The following is a 21460-nucleotide window of genomic DNA, read 5'->3' as shown; positions in this document are numbered from 1 at the left end:
TAGCCTTCCTGGCATAGCCCCTCCATTTCTTTCTCCCTTAAAAAATATTCTTGGTGTTCATTTTAACCAAACTTCAACAGCACAAATGATTCCCACTCCCCTGGAATGGTTCTTTTGCCCTTCAGCCACCCATCCTAGCTGGTTACTATGGGCTATGTGGCTTCTTCCCTCAAGGAGTTTACAATCTAGTTTGAGAGACATTAAACAGGTAGAGAAAATTTAGACTATAAATTAAACAGAGCATGCTGCGGTGGCTAGAGAGTGGGCCTCAAAGAGCTGAAAAATTAAGTTTGAGTTCAATGTCTGATCTACACTGACTTTTATTAAGGGCAAATTTCTTAACTTCTCAGTGTCCTGGGAAACTCTAAAAGACTGGAATGTAGAAGAGATGTCCATTCACACTGAGAGAGGGAGTTTCTCATCTAGGAGTGCCCTATATCAGTGAAATCACAGTCCAATCCCTATCCTTAAACATTATAAATTAAATGCTAAATCGGGGAATGCATACCGTACAGATTGTAGGAAATTAGAAAGGGAAGATATTAATATAAACTAGAGGGCAGCTAGGTAGCAGAATGGATAGAGCACCCAGCCTGGAGTCAGGAAGACCTCAGTCCAAATCCAGTCTTAGATATTTACTGACTTGTGACCATGGTTGGGCAAGTCACTTAACCCTGTTTGCCTCATTTTCTTTATGTATAAAATGAGATGGAGAAGGCAATGGCAAACCTCTTCAGTATCTCTGCCAAGAAAACTCCAAATGGGGCCATGAAGAGTCAGGCATGACTGAAATGACTAAACAACCACAGGAGAGTCCATAGGAAAGCATCCTGGAAAATGTAGGTTTAGAGCTGAACCTGGACAGATAAGTAGAATCCAGACAGCAGAACGGAGCATTCCAGATTAAGCGAGTTTTTGCCTGAGCAATGGAATTTGACCAGGGAGCAAAGGCCCTCACGTTGTAAAACAAAACCAGGTCACAAAGGCAGGTCATGAGAAGATACTATCTCTATACAATGACCCTTTACTATGAGTGATTCTTGCAGAAGTTTATTTTCACCTCTGAAACAAGGACGGTCAGAAACTATCCTAACCATATAAATCCTAACCATATAAACCACATTACCATTCAGACTCATGATCATGAACACAATTAAGAGTGGTTCTATGGAGTATGATGGAAGCAACAGTTGCCAATAACCATCTTTAGGGTATCAACTTCTTCCCTCTTCTGCCCTCCCACCCCTCCAAGGCTGCCTATAAACAGCCTATAGAAATAAAGCTAGATCTGTCTTCTGGACAAGTGTCCCTAAAACTGGCTCTCACACTATAGAGTCTATGATGTTGTTAGGGATGAAAGCCAAGAGAGCCAAAGAGGACTTCCATGTAGCAAAACAGTGCTCTTCTGAGTCATTGGGTTACCTGGTTGGCTTTCCTTCTCTATCTTCCCCCATGTTGTTGTCTCCCTAAGGAGAGTCTCTTGTAATGAACCCCATTAAAAACTGCTGAAGATCTTAAGGCACAGAAGATACCAAAAGGTTTGGTCAATGATGATAGCATGTCACAAGGTCAGTGATGGTTACATCCTTGACGATGACTTCTGCTCCTTTTCCTGTGTCTGCCTTCCTGTTTCATAGATTATGAAGCCTAGTGTTAGCAAGGTTCCAGTGAGACTCCTAGCTTATGAGGGGTATATGGATGCAGCAAGACAGGTCAGTGAATAAGACACTGGTTTTGAAGACAGAAAGACCCGAATTCAATTCCAGCCTCAGATGCTTACTAGCACTAGTCATTTAACCATTGTCTGCCTCAGTTTCCTCAACTGTAATATGGGAATAATAATTGCACTTGCCTCTCAGGGTTGTTGTAAGGATTAAATGGGATAATATCTATAAAGCACTTAGCACAATGCCTGACGCGTAGTAAGCACTTAATAAATGTTTGTGTCCTTCCTTCCATTATCAGGGAGAACACAACTGTACCCATTTACTATCTCATGTTATCACTGAATAACTCAAGAGAGAAAACATAAAATTTACACAAAGTGGGATGTAAAGTTTGCATAAAAAAGTAATTAAATGGTGACAGATTTAAGCAGATGGGACAAAGTGCTTGAGTTGTGGTTTGTGCTCAGCAAATGTTTTTTTTTTTTCTCATTTCACCACAAATATTTTGGAAAAGGGAAGCTCCAAGGGACCACTTTTTATCCAGTGAATAGGTTTTCCCAAGACTTTCCTCCCAGTGCACATTTAACTCGGGAATTTGGTTTAAATAAAAAGAGAAACTTTGGAGGAAATGAAAAATATATATATATATATCACTATTTTGATAGACCTATAACAAGATCAAAAGAACAAGTGAGACAAACTTTTTGTGCTGTGGCTGGAATAATTACGGACAGGGTGGTCTGATAGCAAAAGCATGTGGTGGTGAGACATCGAGGAGTTTCCAGTTGGACCACAACATTGTTGTTACCATTGGCCTCACTGGGGGAATGGAGACAGAGGCAATATCGATAAAATAGGGCTCCAAAGCTCTTGGTATTGCTCTACTTTTTACATTTCATTTTTCTCTAAAACTAGCTTGCTTGGTGTTCTCCATACAGGAAATTCCATTTCTTCTCTCTGTATCTTTGAAAAACCTGGCCCTCATCCCTGAATTGTGTGTCTTTCTCACTTCACCTCTTAGGATCTTAGTTTGCTTCAATATTCAGCTCTCGTGCTGACTCCTTTGGCAGCCCTCTCCCCAGCACCCTACTCTTTCCTTTCTTATATTATCGTGTTTACATGCTCTATGCCCACAGTGGAATATAAACTCATTTTGAACAAGGACTGGTTGGTTTTTTTTTTCCTTTATCTCTGCAGTGACTGGCACAGTACCTTACACATAGTAGGTGCTTAAAATGCTTCAGTTCAATTCAGTGAACATTTTCAAAGCACCTACTATGTTATAAGGCTATTGATATTGTTTGTCCTTCATTCTCAAAGAGGACTATGACATCAGAAAGATGATGTCATGACTCTGCAGTGACTGGCACAGTTCCATACACATAGTATGTATTTAAAATGCTTCAGTTCAATTTAGTGAACAGTACTTTGCTACACATACAAAAACAAAAAATTACAAAATATAAAAACTACAAATTTATACAAAAACAAAATTTAAAACAAAAATTAAACAGATCTTGCCCATGAATTTTTTTTTTTTTTTGGAGAGGACAATATAACATATACAAATAAATAAAAAATGTATACAAAATTACATAAAGTAATTTTAATGGAGAAAGAATGCTAACAACCTGTAGGGAAAGAGGAGGAGGTAGCAAGGAAGGTCCTGCACAGAAGGTGACGCCTGAGCTGTATTTTGGATGAAGCTAGGGATTCTGGGAGATGGAGGTGAGAGGAAGCGTAGCTAGACTTTGGAAACAACTTGTGCAAAGGCAAAGAAGATGGGGAATGAAAGTAAGGGGAAAAGCCAGCAGCCCAGTTTAGTTAGAATGGAGCTTACAGAAGGGAAGCAACAAAAAATAATTTCAAAAAGTAATTAGGAAACATTGTATATGGCTTTAAACGTCAGACTGAAAAGTTTGTATTATTTCCTAGAGCCAATAAGGATCTACTCCAGATTTTAGAGTAACAGAGTGTTACGGTTAGTTGTGTTTTAGGGATGTCAACTGGTCATCCATGTGGAAGGTGAAGAGGAGAGGAGGGAAACTGGAGACATGGAGATCAATGATGAAGCTATGGTCTGAGCAAGAGGTGATGAGAGTCTGAACTACAGTAGAGGCTGAGAATGAATAGCATAGATATATGATGGAAGAAATTCGATTGCTTTGGCAGTATGGGGCTCCATTTTTGTCAGTGGCCAGCGATGTGAAGGGAAGGTATGGGCCTTCCCTTCCATGAAGATGGAGGGTATTTTCTGGCTCTCTGAAGTAAGAGTTTCCTGTCAGTTCAGTCTACCAGCTACAGCAATATTGAATTTCTGCTAGAGATAGTGGTACTAGGATGGTCCTCCCATCAGCCTTAAACGACTAAAACTAAAATTATAGCATTGTAGAACAGGAAGAGGCTTTAGAGCACAGGGATTCTTTACTGTTAGTAGTCTGGTAAGATTAAGGAACTCCTCTAAATAATGTTTTTAAATGCATAAAAACAAAATATGTCAGGATTACAAAGAAAAACAATTCTGTTGAACTATGGTCATCAAAATCCTTTTAAAAATTCATGGATGCCAAATTAAGAACCCTTGATTTGGTCACTCTGATGAAGGTTTCACATCCAAGATACGTAGAGAGCTAACAGAAATAGAGAAGCCATTTCCCAAAGGATAAGTGGTCAAAGTATACAAACTTTGTAGAAGTTTTATAGAAGAATTATAAACTATTAACAGTCATACAGTTGTTCTAAATCACTAAAAATATGCAAAATGGAAATGAAAACAAATCTGATGTTTCATCTCACCCTCAGTAAACTGGTAAGGATGACAAAAGATGGGAATAGTCAATGTTGGAAAGATAGGCAAAAGTAAGAAACTCGTTAACCACGTCAGATATTATATTCAGCGTTCCACACCCACATTCTTGTTGTTCATTTGTTTTCAGTTGTGTCTGACTCTTTGGACTTCATTTGGGGTTTTCTTGGCAAAGACACTGGAGTGGTTTGCTATTTCTTCTCCAGCTCATTTTACAGATAAGGAAACTGAGGCAAACAGAGTGAAATGATTTGTCCAGGGTCATACCTAGTAAGTGTTTTAGGCCAGATGTGAACCACTACTATAAGAAGGGGAAAAGAAGGCGTATATTTGGAATTGAAGATCATATAAAACTAAAAGATAACAGCAAAAGAACAAAATTAAAGAGATCATTTTGGCTGTTACACAGATGCAGAAACACCAACTGTTCAGCCTAGAAAAGAAAGTGGGTAGACCAGGAGGTAAGGGGATGGGGATATAATTATAATGAGTAGGTATTCATTTGCATGATGGGTAATCAAAATATTTCTATTGTTTACATTTCCATCTCTGCTCCAATTAAATGGTTTCGTTGTTGTTATTGTTGTTACTTGTTCTTCCTTCTTGAAGAGGACCATGACATTGGGAAGGTGATGCCATGACATGCTAGTGAATTGGATTTAAGTGAGGGAGGGCTGTGCAAAGTCACCAGCCTCATTTGTTCCTCCAGAGTCATCTGGGTCCAATGACCAGAAGTAGATCAGAACAACTGGAGATGGCCCTGGATGCAGTGGGAGACCATGGACTTTTCAAACAAAGGTCCTTAATAAGTCTCAGTCGGACTCTGATTCTTAAAAGCAATTTGACTATTTCTTTTAGTATTGTAATAATTTCAGTATTTGGACCTATGTAAGCACATAGTAAGCCAAGACAGGTAATTTACCAGAGAATCTACCCACAAATATGAACCCAGTTTTGGGAAGGACTATTTGGCACATGGGTGACAACTTCGTATTCCAAATGGGTAGTGAGTATATTGATCAATGTGTGTCTGACCAAAGCCACAGGAACAAGATACAATGCGAGCAAATTGCATTCAGTCCAGTCCAAGAATTCAAAAACTATTTATCTACCACATGTTCCCTGCTATTTGGAAGCAATAATTTGAAGCCAGTTTGTGTAAAAATAGGAAAGGGGGAAACATTCATCTTTTTGAGGTCAAGAAAAGGGTCCCTGGGGAGAGGCAGTGTGGGCTGAAAAACAGCACATAGCATTGGGAAGGAGGAGAACTGGGGACTATTCTAAGGAGTCCATCAAATCCTCAGAGCCACCTTTTGTCTCCATTTCTACCATTTGACCATCATACCCTCAATTCCACAATAATGGGAAGAAACTGTAAGCAAGCACTGTGCTCCTATTTACATAGAAATTGTATTCTCAAAGCTGTCTGACCAGAAGAAAGGAGGAAGCAGCCAAGTGTCAAGAGAAATTCAGTTGCAGATCCCAAACCCTCCAATCTGGAAGAGCCTGTTGGAAACCTGCCCCAAGACGCTATGAGCTCAAAGTATGCTAGTGATTAAGGGCAATTAACAGGGCCTAAGGGAGACAACTATGTTATAGATGGGGTGGAGGGGTGTGGAGAAGAAGGACAAAATTCAAGTCAAGATCTGGGAGAGTAAAAAAGAATGCTAAGCTGTGTCAAACCAGAGTTCAGAAGGCATCCCAACAATATCTTGTCCTCTCTTGCTGAAAATAAAATAATTTCCATTTTTATTTTACCACTCCCCCAGTGACTAAAATGGTCCAGACTCCATGGGGCAGCAAGGTAAGAAGATCTACCAGCAAGACACCTCTTCCTTCCCTTTCCCTTCCCCTTCCCCCTGGGCTCCCCAAACTCCATGGAATGGGCTGTGGTGGGGGAGGATCACCACTGGGCCACTTTACCTTCTTGGTCTTCTTTTGTCTCTTCTCCCAACCCAACCCCCCTAGTTCCCATCAGGTAGCAGGCCGACCATGCCATACCACTTGGATGAGCTCCAAGTCACCAACTACAAGCCTTCCAGTGAGATGAAAAACTGCCACACCTTACCATTTGGCCTTTCATTGCATTCTAAAGTCCTCCTGGCCTTACTGGCACGTTCTCCACACTCCTGAGTACCTTCATTTGACCTGTAAGTACACTCTGTATACCACTGGCCTTGCTATCCACTCTGCAGTTTTACTCTTAGGATTTCAGGGCCTTTCTATCCACCCTGTTTCTTGCATCCTTTATATTTATAGTCTCTCCCAATTAAAGTGTGAGTTCCTTGAGAGTAAAGACTGTCTTATTTTTTTCCATTCATATCCTAGAGCTTATCATGAGCTAGCATAAGTTCTGAAGAGATGTTTTTTCATTAATTCACTCATTCATTCATTCTGTAGCAATATCACTACAAAACTGGATCAGGAATATACAATACAAGGGGCAGTAGTAGGTGTCAGTGAGATGATGGTTTGACTTATGTAAACTTTTCTTCCCCGGAGAGTAATCTTGTATAGCAGCAGTGGGTTGGTCCATTCCGTCATTGTTGCTGTGGGCCTAGACAAGGCCCTCCAACAAAATTGGCTTCCGAGCCCTGTATGTCTGCCCATTTCTCATAGCTCCTTAGGGAAAGAACTGAGACCTAGCTGCCTATGAAAGCACACTCAATTCAGCACAAAACAATCTTCTAAGATTATGTGTCTCCTTCCAGTTTCTACCAGCCCAAATCTGCTATTTACTACTGGTGTGCCTTGGGTATGCAATCAATCTCTCTCAACCTTGATTTCCTCATTTGTAAAATGAGAATTAGATTTAGGGTCCCTTCCAGCTCTAAATCCTATGATCTATGGTTCTTTGATTTTTTAAATACCAACCAGTCTGCTCTTAGCTTTGGTCTTTAACTTAGCATCTATTCCCAAGTCTGATTTTCTACCTGTTTAGTGCTTCTCTGTTACTAACCATAATTCTAGGCATCCTAAACATGACTCTCCCACTAGTCATCTTCCCACAAGACAGACCTGTTTCACTCTCATTCATTGTATCCCTATCAGGTCTATTCACTGAATAGACCTTACCTTACCCTAAGTGATTACCTGAACAGACCTTAGACTAAAGGGGCCAAGGTCTCCCATTGTATCCTGGGCATCTCCAGTCATCCAGATGAATATCTAATCACTTGATCCAGATGGCTCAGGTGGAGAAAGTGAGGCTGGTGACCTTGCACAGCCCTCCTTCACTCAAAAACAAAGTCAAGTGCAAGTCATGTCATCATTTCTCTGATGTCATGGTCTTCTTTGAGGACAAAGGACCAACACAACAACAACACAATACTTTAGCGTCTAAGAATCAGTATTAGAATGGTCTTCCTCAGATGATAGCTATTTCCCAGCTTCTTAGATGGCTTAAAAAAAAAAGGATGAGTGATCACTTGTATGGTGTGTATGAAAGAAATAATTAGTAATAATCAATTACTACTATGGGAGGGATCCAGAGTTTTTTCTCTTTTTATTTCCTCATTCAAAGCCCAGTCCTTGTGAAGGACATTGCCAATAGTTGAGATTGCTCAACTCCTTTGGGTATATTCTTCTGGATCTTGGTAGGACCCCACCCAAATAGAAGACCTGACAAAGAGAATCTTATCTAGGTGAAATTCTTACCCTACCACTGTTCATTGTTCATTGACTGGATAGAGATGGACTCCTTTGTCCAGATAGCAGAGCCCCATCTCATCCTCAGGAGGAGCTGAAGGCTTTCTGCTCACCTTCTCATCCACCCTCTCATTTATTGTTAACCAATCAGAGTTGGTTTCTACCCTCAAGTATACCCTTTTTAAGCATTTAATGTTCCCCAAGGTTCATCTTTGGCTTATGAGAGAAAGCCAATGACCATCATTTTATTAATTATTTCCTAGCCATAATTAATACAATTGATTATTAATTGCCCAGGAATTGTGTCTTTTGGACTTCTCATTTGTCATGTAGTAGAAGTTTTTCTTGATGATGGTGAAAATAACTAGCATTTATATAGCACCTACTATGTGCTAGGCACTGTCCTAAGCATTTCACAAATACTATTTCATTTTATTGATTTGTTAAGGCATGTAATACAGTAGATGACCCTTTGGAGCCCAACCTCAGCTCCTTCTTGGGAGGGTACAAGAGACTTCATGTGTACTCTGTGTAGAAAATGGTTTCCATATTCTGAAATGAACTGTGCTTCTCCTAGTAGTGTCCCATATATCCTTTGACCCATCCTCCTCCAGTGATTACTTGCAGTATTAACCGCACCTTAACCACAGGTTAATTCTTCATGTACTAGAAGCAATTATTTTGTATTGACTGACTCAGAGAAAAAATGATGATATAGACCCCATTCACAAAAAATACATATACCAAGTGAGTAATTAACAAAGTTGCACACTAATCAATAGTCTAGTTTCTTGACATATAGGTCCAGGGTTCTTGCTTCTATGGTTGAGTTAACAATAATATCCCCTTTTCAGCTACTTTAAATCTCCTTCCAATGGCCCCAATTCTCTTCTTACTTTGGGCTCAGAGAGGAGTCCTTTTGCCTTATTTTGCTTGGAATTAGGACCTTGCCTGGGTATCTTGCCTTGCCCCTTACTTCCTGTTCGCCAGCTCCAAACCACATGGTCAGACAGGTAGCAATCCTCCATATACTTTCCAGATGTCATTTGTCTTGTCTTTTCTCATTAGAATGTAAGTTTCTTGAGGGAAACCTACCACAATCCATAAAGTTTTATGACTATCTGAGTTAATTAGTATACTGAACCTAATAATCCTCCATACTCCTTTCTTGGCCTTAAACCAATGGGGAGGGGAGGGAATCTTATCCAAGCTCAGTAAATCAATAACATTTATTAAATCCCTACTACGTCCAAGGCATTGTGCTTAGGTCTGAGTTCATTACAGTGTGCTAAAGCTAAGTTCATTACAATAGTATCTCACCTACTAATTTATCTCAGAGGCAGATCCTCTCTAGGCAGATTATATGTTGAGTATAACTTCATGAAACAGTCAGGGACGAGCAAGTCTTCAGCATGACTTTATCACTGCAGAGCTACTCCAGGAAATTCACTGCAGCAAATAAATATGTCCACAAAAAGAGTATGATAAGACAATAAAGAATTCAAAGGAGACGAAATCACTAATTGAACTATAGCACCCCCAGTTTTGATAAAGAAACTCAAAGCATCCATCCAGTTAGGTAGTTTAATTTCTTTTTAATTTTTTTTCAATTAAACATTTATTTTCTCTCCCTCCCACTAGAAAAAGAAAGCTCTTTTGGCAAATGTACCTAGTCAAGCAAAACAAATTTCCCAAAAACGCTATGTCTTATGCTACATCCTGGGTCCTTCCCTTCTCTGTCAGGAGTTGTGCAGCATGCTTTTTTGAAATCAGTCCTCTGGAATCAAGGTTGGTCATTGCTTTGATCAGAGTTCTTTTTCTTTACTGAGCTGTAGTATTCTAGAAACTATTCTCGCAGTTCTTCTCACTTGCTCTGCATCAGTTAGTACAACCCTTACCACTTTCTAGTTTTTCTATGAAACTATCCCTTTCTTCCATTTCTTGAGACAAAATAGTGTTTTATTAGACTCATATCACATAATTTGTTTAGCCATTCCACAACTGATAGGCATTCCCTTAGTTTCCAGTTGTTAAACATTACAAAAAGAGCTACTATAAATATTTTTGTACATACGGAAACTTTCCATCTTTCTTTGATCTCTTTGAGGTATTGGGCCATCACCAGTAGCCTTGCTTCAGGACTCCAATGACTCTGGAGGAGAGATGACTTTTTGCATCTCTGCCTCATTTAAGTTCAATTCAAAAGCAAGATAAGATATTAACCCCATAATGTCATTGGTCCTCTTCCAGAATGAAGGATAAAGAACTACAACCTGAGGTATTGGCCGAGTAATAGTATTGAGAGGTCAAAGGGTATTCATAGTTCAGTAGTTTCAGAGACATAGATCCAAAGCTTTTGAGAATGGTTAGACTAATTCATCCTCCCACCGACAGTGTGCCTCTTTGCCCATAGCCCCTTGTATTATTTGTCATTTTTTTCTTTTGTCTATTTTGCCAATATGATGGAATATAGATGTAGAATTTCAGAGTTGCATTCATTTGCATTTCTCTATTGCAGTTCTTAACCTAGGATACATGAACTTATTGTTGTTGCTATTATTTAATATTCTGTTAATTGCTTTTCAGTTTAATTGGTTTCCTTCACAATCCTATGGGTTTTATTTTAAGCATTTAAAAACATTATTCTGAGAAGAGGTCTACAGACTTTTATTAGGCTGCCAAAGTGGTTCCTGATGCAAAAAAGCTTAAGGACACTTGCTGCAGGCATTTTGATTTTATGAGCTCACCAAGATTTCCCTCACTGTTTTCTGGCAGAAGGTGGAATTTTAAGTAAATCTCGAAGGGAAGCAGAGCAGCAAGAGATAGTGCTAAATTTGGAATCAAAAACCCCAGGTTCCAATCACTCACCACCTGTTTGATATTGGTCAATATCTCTGGACCTCAGGGTCATCATTCATAAAATGAGAGGGCTGGAGCAGATGATTTCTTAGGCCTTCTCTTTCTGTAATCCTATCATTTCTTTGATTCCTATGTCATTAGTGTCCCTAAATTCCCACAATACTTAGTTCTTTGATTAAGGCATTGAAGGCTCCTGTTAAAGTACTGATATTTCTTCGGAGCAAACATCAAACTATCACTAGCCAACAACAAGAAAGAGAAGTAATTATTAATAACCAATAATTTGGGGAGATTCAGAGATCGTAATCTACGGTGGTTTGGGTGGTGATAAATTCTTTGATTAGATTGCCCAAGGCTGGAGGGTGGTCTGGGTATAGAGATAAGACTGCCCAAGAGTGATATGATGTCACTCTCCAAGCCTCATTTTAATATACCTCACTTCCCATTATGTTAATCAAACAGAGTTAACCAAACTCAGTGTAGCCTCTGAAGCTGAGATGCAACAAAATATGAATCAATTCTCTGCTACACCAAGAAAACACAGGTGCTCCATCAGCCACCACCACACCATCCATATGTGGAACCATCGGTTACAACAAATGGAGAAGTTTTGAAAGCTGTGGATAGGTTCACTTACCTTGGTAGTGTACTTTCCAGGGATGTATACATTGACAAAGAGGTCCATGCACACATTGCCAGAGCTAGCTCAGTGTTTGGGAGGTTCCCAAGAAAAATATGGGAGAGAAGAGGTACTAGATTGACTACCAGACTGAAGCTCTACAGAGCCATTGTGCTGACCTCATTGTATGTGAAATATGGACAGTCTACCAGCACCATGCCAGGAAACTGAATCGTTTCCATTTGAATTGTCTTAAGAAGATTCTGAAGATCATCTGGCAGGATAAGGTACCAGACACTGAGGTCCTTACTCGAACTAAACTGCCAACCATTCAAACTATGCTTCAGAGAGCTCAACTCTGGTGGGCTAGCCACGTTGTTCGAATGCAAAATGTACACTTACCAAAAAGACTATTTTGCAGAGGACTCACATGGGGCAGGTGATCACATGGTGGCCAGAAGAAGACATACACGGACATTCTCAAGGTCTCTTAATAACTCTGGAATTGATGGTGTGACATGGGAGACTCTGACACAGGACCTCTGGCATGTCCACATCAGAGAAGGTGCTATGCTCTGTGAGCAAAGCAGAATTGAAACAGCTCAAAGGAAATGCAGGATGTGCAAATTTAGAGTATCCACCTCAAAGGTTCACAGGGACTATTTGTGCCCGATCTGTGGTGGAGCATTCTGAGTTCATATTGGTCTGATCAGCCATAGTTGGACACTGAGACTTAATTTTGGCATGGTGATGTCATTTTGTTCCTCCTCAAGAATGAAGGACAACAACCAACTACCAAACAGAGTAGATTGCCACTCCTCCAGTGACGGAAAATGTAAACCCTGAGCCCACCACCATGATTGTCGTTGGTCTAAGAGAGAGCCAAATCCTTTTATTAATAACATGCTGGCCTTCTTAATAAAATGATTAAATTACCCAGAAACTATGTCTTTCAAACCTTTTTAATTGTCACACATATTAGTATGAAATGGTTTGGAAGAGCATTCAAGAAATTAGAATGAGTGGATTTAAAATAAAATAAGAGGAAAGAATTTAAATTAAAGAAGCTTTGACAGGAGAGCAGGCCAGAGTAAAGTGTCATAGATTCTTGAGGGCATTGGGCATATCAGGAAAGGGTAACAAAGAGTAAAGATGGTACAGAAAAGAGGAGGTGAAATGATACCCAAGAAAAACAATCATTTTGCCAAGGTAGAATTCATAAATATAGGGAACAAAGGGACCTTAAAGGCCAAGTAGTCTAATCCCTTCATTTTACAAACCTGAGGCTCAGTGAGGCTATGTGATTTTCCCAAGGTAACACAAGTATTAAGAGAAGAAGGATTTTCTCAGCCTGGCCAACAGTAAAGTGTTAATGTACAACAGAAAGTTTTCAGTCTTCTTGACTATTAAAAATCCATGAGCCCCAAAATACCAGCTCACCTATATATAGTCTCTCGCCACTGATAGCATTGCCCCCAGGCTATCTATTCTCACTTTCATTACTCACAAGGGAATGGAATGCTTTTTTCTGAATTGTTACAGGTATCCTGAATTCCCAGACTGTTCACATACTAAGTGCCACCCAGAGCTCAGATTTGGGAGGTGGCCTCCAGGATTATAAATTATTCAATAAGCTCCTATCATCATCTGAAAAGATCATTTATTCCACCTCCTCCCCCTCCTGAACCAAGCTATTTTAGGACCTTTTCACAAGTGCCTTTGTCTTTTAAAATGAACTTTTATACTTAGAGTAAAGCACTGAGGATAAATACAAGTTTCTGTCATCAGATGGATTCCTGGAGATAGGATCTAAGTTTGTTGAGTAAAGTAAATGATGAATTATTCTGACATTCACTTGCGGATCTAGTAGGGGGAATGGGAGAGGAAGGGGAAAGGGAAGCTACGAATTAGGAAAAGTCAACTAGAAACACTAGAAAGGCCTCAGGGCCTGTTGAACACCAAATTCCAAAATCTATTCTTAGGTAAATCAGAACTTATTTTTTTAATCAGATTCCTCACAGAAGGTCTCTGCAAAAGTCTTGATGCAGTTTTAATTTAAAGCTCAAGTTTGAGAACATCTGGTATAGTAATGTTGTTTGTCAAATGGTCCCTTCCATACTTTTTGGGATATTCTTGTGGGTACCTGATGAATCCCAGTGATCATACTATTTCTTCCACATTTGGTGTTTTAGAAAAGGTCCAGTGCAGAAAAAGTTCCTTCAGGAATGGATCAAGGACTCGCTTTCTGTCCCCTTTCCAAGTAAGCTATAGCATGGGTTGAGAAAGGAGCCCCAGAGCAGAAAGTTTGGATACTAGTTCAGAATCAAACATTTCCTACCCCAGGGCTGGGCCAAGGAATCTCTAATTTTAATTAAAGATCCCACTGAGGTCTTGAAGAATGTGGAGTCATTCACTCAATGAACATCTTATATTTTTCTGTAGATGGATGAGAATAAATGACACCACTGACTTAAAAAGGTCCTCCCCTTTTCGTTCCCATCCCCCGCCCCACCCCTGCAAGTTTGAAATTTGGATGTCAGAAAAGAAGAGGGAGTGAAACTGAGAACAAGACCTAACTCTTTGTAGTATTCATGGAAGGCTACAGTGTGACTTAAAAGACCATCAATAAACTTTGCTATTTCCTTTGGTGGCTGAATACCAGCAAGGGAAATGGATTGATTAGTGGGGCAGGACCATGGCTGAAAGAGTCAGATGGAATTCATTGAGGTGAGCATAGATACAAGGTCAAGTTTGAAGCTAGGCCATGCTGTGGACAACAGTCTGGGGAAGCAAGACAGGAAGCCAAGTCCGTATGGATGGTCAGAAAATTTCAGAAATCATAACCAACATTCAGGCAGGAGGAATCAAAGAGAAGAAGCCTATAATCTAATACTACATTGTCCAAGATCACTTAAGACCCTTTTCAGGTATAAGTGAGACTAGTTGGCCTAGATATAAGCTTAGTTGGTAAGAGAAATTGCCTGACTGGAGCTGGCTTCATAGATTTTGTTTTGTTTCTCCAAACTCAAAACAAACCTGTTCAGATACCTCAGTGGGACTGCAGTGGTAAAGTCAGATTGACATAACATCTCATCTCTCCCAACACATACTCCAGAAGGACAACATAAAGGGAAGATGACCAAGGTCAAACAGAGTGGTCACTGCTGCTCTGTGCCTCCCAAACTACTAAACAGTATCCCACAAAATGCCCATTAATAGTAATATACTCTCTACTCCTCCACTAACTCCTATAGTAGCCCTCTTCTCAAATTCTAAAACCTTTGCATACCTCAGTAGAAACATCAAATTGATTCTTGCAACTATTGATCCCATAGCAGCGAAAGCAAAAAGAACAGGATTTCTTTTCATAACACATACAGCATGACCCACATTAACTTGGAACTTCCCAGCCCACAGTATTGAAATCTCCTGACAACTTTTAGTGGTATACTGGTAAATGTTTGACAACTGGCTCTCAAAAAAAAAAAAATGTACGTAGGGCACACTTTTAAAGTTTATTCTGCATCACTAACATTTTCTCCATCACTTTCTTAATCAACAAAACAATAAATCAAGCTCTGACTTGTAGTGCTTGTTTATTTCTGGAGTTTAAGTGCTCACATTGGACATCTAAACAATCAGGTCATCAGAGCTGGCCACTTCATCCAGGGAAATGAGGCTTGCAATAATGTTTGGGGGTTTTTCCCTCAAAATTTTACTGTGGTTTATCTGTTCTTATGTTGCCTACATCTGCCTATATTTCTGGAAATACCCCAGAGCTGTACCAGCTATTGAGCTCACAGCAACAACGTATTGTTATTCATCTTCCTGAATGTTTTCCCATGGTGCATTGTAGGAAGATATAGCACAAAAGAGGGGTGGTAGCCTCTTGCGGGGGAACAAATGTATACAATAGAATGTGCATCCTTTCTTGTAGGTAAACTAGTATCTTGGGGACTCAGTCAAGCTAGATAATGGTGGCAGCTAGAAACCCCCAACGGAACAAGCAACCCAAGTCCTAAGATTATTGCTATAAACAAAAATAATACTCTTATAGGTGAATTCTTGTTTTATTAATAATAATCTCAGTCATCTATCCATACAGTAGCATCATATTTGCTGATTTCTAGACTGCTTTACAAGTTTTCTTCATAAATTTTCTTTTATACATCAGTTCCTATCATTTCATCATTGGTCACTTTAGTTTGCACATTGATAACCCTTCAAAAACCATTGCTTCATAGTTCTTTGATCTCCAAAAACCCTATCATATCCATTATACTCCATTCACTCAAAAGCATGGCCATTAACCCTTATCACTCCAAACTGTCTTACCTCTAAGACCTGGAACTCTAAAACTGCCCTCTCTGATATAAATTATATGTTTCTACCTTTCTTACTCAACTTGATCTTCTTCAGAATAATTTGTAGTACCATATTCCTTCTATTTTCATTCAGTCTATCAGCTCTGTCTTGGCATCACTTGCTTTTCTATCTATCCATCATTAGCCATTCCAACAATGCTTGTGCCAGTTCCATAAAATCCCTTGGCCTCTGGACATACTGATCCCCAACTGGGTAAATCACATTATTACCACACCATTCTCAGGCATCCAAATATTGCTAGAGAAAGTCACAGAATTAGTTTGACTGATTCTGCTACAAATATATACCACCTAATATCAGACACTTCATAGTGTTCCATCTTTTTATTTTTCTTCTATCCACCTTTCCCTTCTCTCCATATCTGCTCTCCATAGCTATTGTTAGATGTTTCTTAAGTCCTTATCTGTGTGACCTTGTCCAAGTCTCTAAGTTTCTCTGGGATTTAGTTTTCTTATCTATAAAATGGGGGGTAGAGCTAAGATGGCAGAGTAAAAGCAGAGACTTGCTTGAGCTCTCCCCAAAATCCTCCAAATACCTGTAAAAAATGATGTTAAAGGCTACAGAGCCCACAAAATGACAAAGTGAAACAAGTCTCTAGTCCAAGAGGGTCAAGAGAAGGAGAATATCACACTGCACTGGGAACAGATCACAGTCTGGCATGGGCCCAGACACAACTAGAACAGGCCTCTGGGGACTGAATCACTGGCAGCTGTGGCAGTTTCCAGACTTCTAATTCCACAAATGCCAAAGGACAGTGGAAAAATTCTGTGGGACCTGGGTAAAAGAAGAGCATGATCTGGCTGGGATCTGGCCTCAGCCCCAGGTAGCGGTGCTGGTGGCAGCAGTAGTAGAAGAGGCAGCAGCTGCTTCTGGAGCTCTGGGCCCACAGACAGTGGGGAACAGAGTGGCTCATACAAAGCCTCTAAAGCCAGGGACAGTACATCCACCCACACCCACACCCACACCCACATCCCCACTAGAAGCAGAGTCCTACCTTGACAAAGAGTTAGAAAGTCAAGTATTTGGCTGGGAAGATGAACAACCATCATAAAAAGAAACTCAGACTATAGAATCTTACTTGATGACAAAGAAGATCTAAATTTACAACCAGAAGAAGACAACAAAGTCAAAACTCCTACATCAAAAGCCTTCAAGAAAAATATGAATTGGTCAAAGGCCATGGAAGAACTCAAAAAGGATTTTGAAAAGCAAGTAAGAGAAGTAGAACAAAAAAGTGGGAAGAGAAATGAGAGTGATGCAAGAAAATCATGAAAAATGAGTCAACAGAGACCCAAAAAATTACTAAAGAGAATAACACCTTTAAAAATAGACTAACCCTAATGGCAAAAGAAGTCCAAAAAATCAATGAGGAGAAGAATGTCTTAAAAAGCAGAATTGGCCAAATGGAAAAGGAAGTCCAAAAACTCACTGAAGATAATAATTCCTTAAAAATTAGAAGTCAAAGGAACAAGGATTAAAATCAAGAATCGCCTACCCAACAAAACTGAGTATAATACTTCAGGGGAAAAAAATGGTCTTTCAGTGAAACAGAGGACTTTCAAGCATTCTTGATGAAAAGACCAGAGCTGAAAGAAAATTTGACTTTCAAACACAAGAATCAAGAGAAGCATGAAAAGGAAAACAGGAAAGAGAAATCATAAGGGACTTACTAAAGTTGAACTGTTTACATTCCTGCGTGGAAAGACAATATTTGTTACTCTTGAAACTTTTTTCAGTATCTGGGTAGTAGGTGGGATTATACACACACACACACATACACACACACACACACACACACACACAGCACAGCACAGGGTGAGTTGAATAGGAAGGGATAATATCTAAAAAAAATAAAATTATGGGGTTAGAGAGGAACGTATTGAGAGGAGAAAGGGAGAGGTAGAATGGGGCAAATTATTTCTCATAAAAGAGGCAAGAAAAAGACTTTTCAATGGAGAGAAAAAGGGGGAGGTGAAAGGGAAAATGTGATGCTTACTCTCATCACATTTGACTCAAGGAAGGAATAAAATGCATACTCATTTTGGTACGAAAACCTATCTTACAATACAGAAAAGTGGTGGATAAGCAGGGTGGGGGGAATGATAGAAGGGAGGGCAATGGGAGGAGGGAGCAATTAGAAGTCAACACTCTTAGGGAGGGACAAGGTCAAAAGAGAGAACAGAAGAAATGGGGGGCAGGATAGGATAGAGGGAAATATACTCAGTCTTACACAACGTGACTATTATGGAACTCATTTGCAAAACAACACATATATAGCCTATATTGAATTGTTTGCCTTCTCAATGGGGATGGGTGGGGAGGGAGGAAGGAAGAGAAGTTGGAACTCAAAGTTTTAGGAACAACTGTTGAGTATTGTTCTTGTATACAGCTGGGAAATAAGAAATACAGGTAATGGGGTATAGAAATTTATCTTGCCCCACAAGACAAGAGAGAAGATAAGGATGAGGGAAGGGAAGGATGTTAGAAGGGAGGGCAGATTGGTGGTAGGTGTAATTAGAATGCTCAGGGTTTTGGGTTGGGGGAGGGGAGAGATGGGGAGAAAATTTGGAACTCAAAATTTTGTGGAAATGAATGTTGAAAACTTAAAATAAATAAATAAATTTAAAAAACAAAAGAGAATTCGAATGGAGCCAACTGAAGCTAATGACTTTATGAGAAATCAAGAAATTATAAAACAAAACCAAAAGAATGAAAAAGTAGGAGACAACATGAAATATCTCATGGGAAAAACTACTAATGTAGAAAATAGATACAGGAGAGATAATTTTAAAATTATTGGTCTACCTGAAAGCTATGATCAAAAAAAGAGCCTAGACACCATCTTTAAAGAAGTTATTAAGGAAAACTGTCCTGATATTATAAAACCAGAGGGTAAAAGAGAAATTGAAAGAATTCACCAATCACCTCTTGAAAGAGATCCCAATAGGAAAATTACTAGGAATATTGTAGCCAAATTCCAGAGCTCCCAGGTCAAGGAGAAAATACTGTTAGCAGTTAGAAAGAAACAGTTCAAGTATTGTGGAAATACAATCAGGATAAGACAAGATTTAGCAGCTTCTACATTAAGGGATCAAAAGGCTTAGAATATGATATTCCAGAGGTCAGAGGAATTGTGATTAAAACTGAAAATCACTTACTCAGCAAAACTGAGTATAATACTTACAGGGAAAAAATGGAAATTCAATGAAATAGAAGACTTTCAAGTATTCTTAATGGAAATACCAGAGCTGAATAGAAAATTTGACTTTCAAATACAAGAATCAAGAGAAGCATGAAAGATAAACAGGAAAGAGAAACCTAAAGGGATTTATTAAAGTTGAACTGTTTACATTCCTACATAGAAAGGTGATATTTGTAATTCAAGAGACCTTTCTCAGTATTAGGGTAGTTGGAGGAGATAGATAGATAGATAGATCGATAGACAGACAGACAGACAGACACAGACAGACAGACAGACAGACAGACAGACAGACAGATAGATAGATAGATAGATAGATAGGTAGGTAGATAGATGGACAGATAGAGGGCACAGGGTGAGTTGAATGTGGATGGATGATACTTAAAAAATAAAATTATGGGATAAAAGAGGAATATATTGGGAGGAGAAAGGGAGAGACAGAATGGGATAAATTATCTCTCATAAAAGGGGCAAGAAAAAGTTTTCGCAATGGAGGGGAAGGGGGAGAGGTAAGAGGGAATGAGTAAACCTTACTCTCATCAGATATACAATCTGAATCAATTGGATATCTTACCCTACAGAAAAATAAGGGAAAAGAGGATAATTGGGGGGGGGGGGTTAGAAAAGAGGGCAGATTGGGGTAGGGGAGTAGTCAGAAACAAACACTTTTGAAAAAGTGACAGGGTCAAAAGAGAAAATAGAATAAGTGGGGGATAGGATAGGATGAACAGAAATATAGTTAGTCTTTCACAACATGACTATTATAGAAGTGTTTTGCATAACTGCACATGTATAACCTATATTGAATTGTTTACCTTCTCAGTGAGGGTAGGTGGGGAGGGAAGAAGGAAAAAAATTTAGAACTCAAAGTTCTATAAACAAATGTTAAAAATTGATTTTACATGCAAATGGGAAATAACATACACAGGCAATGGGGCATAGAAATCTATCAGACTCTAATAAGAAAGTAAGGGAGAAGGGAATAAAAAGGGGGGTGATAAAAAGGAGGGTAAACTGGGGGAAGGGGTAATCCGAATGCATGTCATCTCAAGGTGGGAGTGGGGAAAGACGGGGAGAAAATTTGGAACTCAAAATCTTATGGAAATGAAAGCTGAAAACTAAAAACTAATAAATATAAAATGGACCAGATGACTTCCAAAATCACCTCCAACTCTAAATCTATGGTCTTATGAGTCTATAATGCTTATCCCCATACTCACTCCATACACTTCCAGCAAATGACTTTGTTTCCTACTTTACTAAGAACTACTGAGTTTCCCACAGAATTTCTCCAGGGAATCTGTTAGTGAGAGAAATAAGGTTGGAGGATCTCATTTCCAACAGGTTTAGAGAATGCAGAGAATTTTGCATTAAGTGTAAAGAGGCAGAAGCGAAAGACTTTTCACTCTCCTGGTTGCTAGGGAGAATGAAGTATTCCTCAAACAAAGAACCAGCTTCAAAGTGAAAAACAAAGGAGAAAAAAAGACTTGAAGAAGCAAAGGGAAAACTTGACCCATGACAGGATGGTGTTGACATAGAGGGGAAAGGGAAGAAAAAGGATCTCAGGGCACTTGAAGCTGGGTAAAGATGTGAGTCTCTTTCTGAAGAGAAGGCCTTTATGAGGAGAAAGCATCTGCTTCTCTTCTGAGATGATGTGGATCTAAGTCAAAAGGTGAGAGATCTTCCAAGAAGGATCAGAGAAAAGGACAAAGGCATAGGAATGTTGATGACTAGAGTAGCTATTTGCTGACCTTGATGACATCAATAGAAATATCTATTATCATTCTAAAACCTGTCTGACCTCTCCAAATTCATGAATCCAGATGACCACTACTCACTTCTAGTTATTTACATAAATACAGATGAGACTGCCAAAAGGAATCTGGAAAAATAGCTAAAAAATTATGAAGAGCTTATGGAAACAGGCAGTATTTTCATCACTGGTGCCAGTTGAAGACATAGGTATTAGAAAGGAAAGGAAAGTGCCAGAAGCAAACAGCTGGTTAAGAAAATTCAGTCTTAGAATGGGATTTGTATTTCCAGTACTGCTTAAAAGAAAAGAACGATGAGCTTCTAGTCATGTATGGAAAACACCAGGAAAGTGCTGTTAAGAATGTAATTGCCTCAAATCTTGCAAATATAATCAAAAGGGTTTTCAATTTTAAAGAAAGGGGGAAAGAGAATATTACTTATGCATATCTACCAAGCTGAGTATCATAGAGAGTACCTTCAATGTAGAAGAGATGCCAAGAAAAACACCAAAGACAAAGGTCCAA

This window comes from Notamacropus eugenii, chromosome 1 (assembly GCF_028372415.1).
Source record: "Notamacropus eugenii isolate mMacEug1 chromosome 1, mMacEug1.pri_v2, whole genome shotgun sequence".
Lineage (NCBI taxonomy): Eukaryota > Metazoa > Chordata > Mammalia > Diprotodontia > Macropodidae > Notamacropus > Notamacropus eugenii.
The sequence above is the reverse complement of the archived record's forward strand: the minus strand, read 5'-3'. Positions refer to the sequence as shown.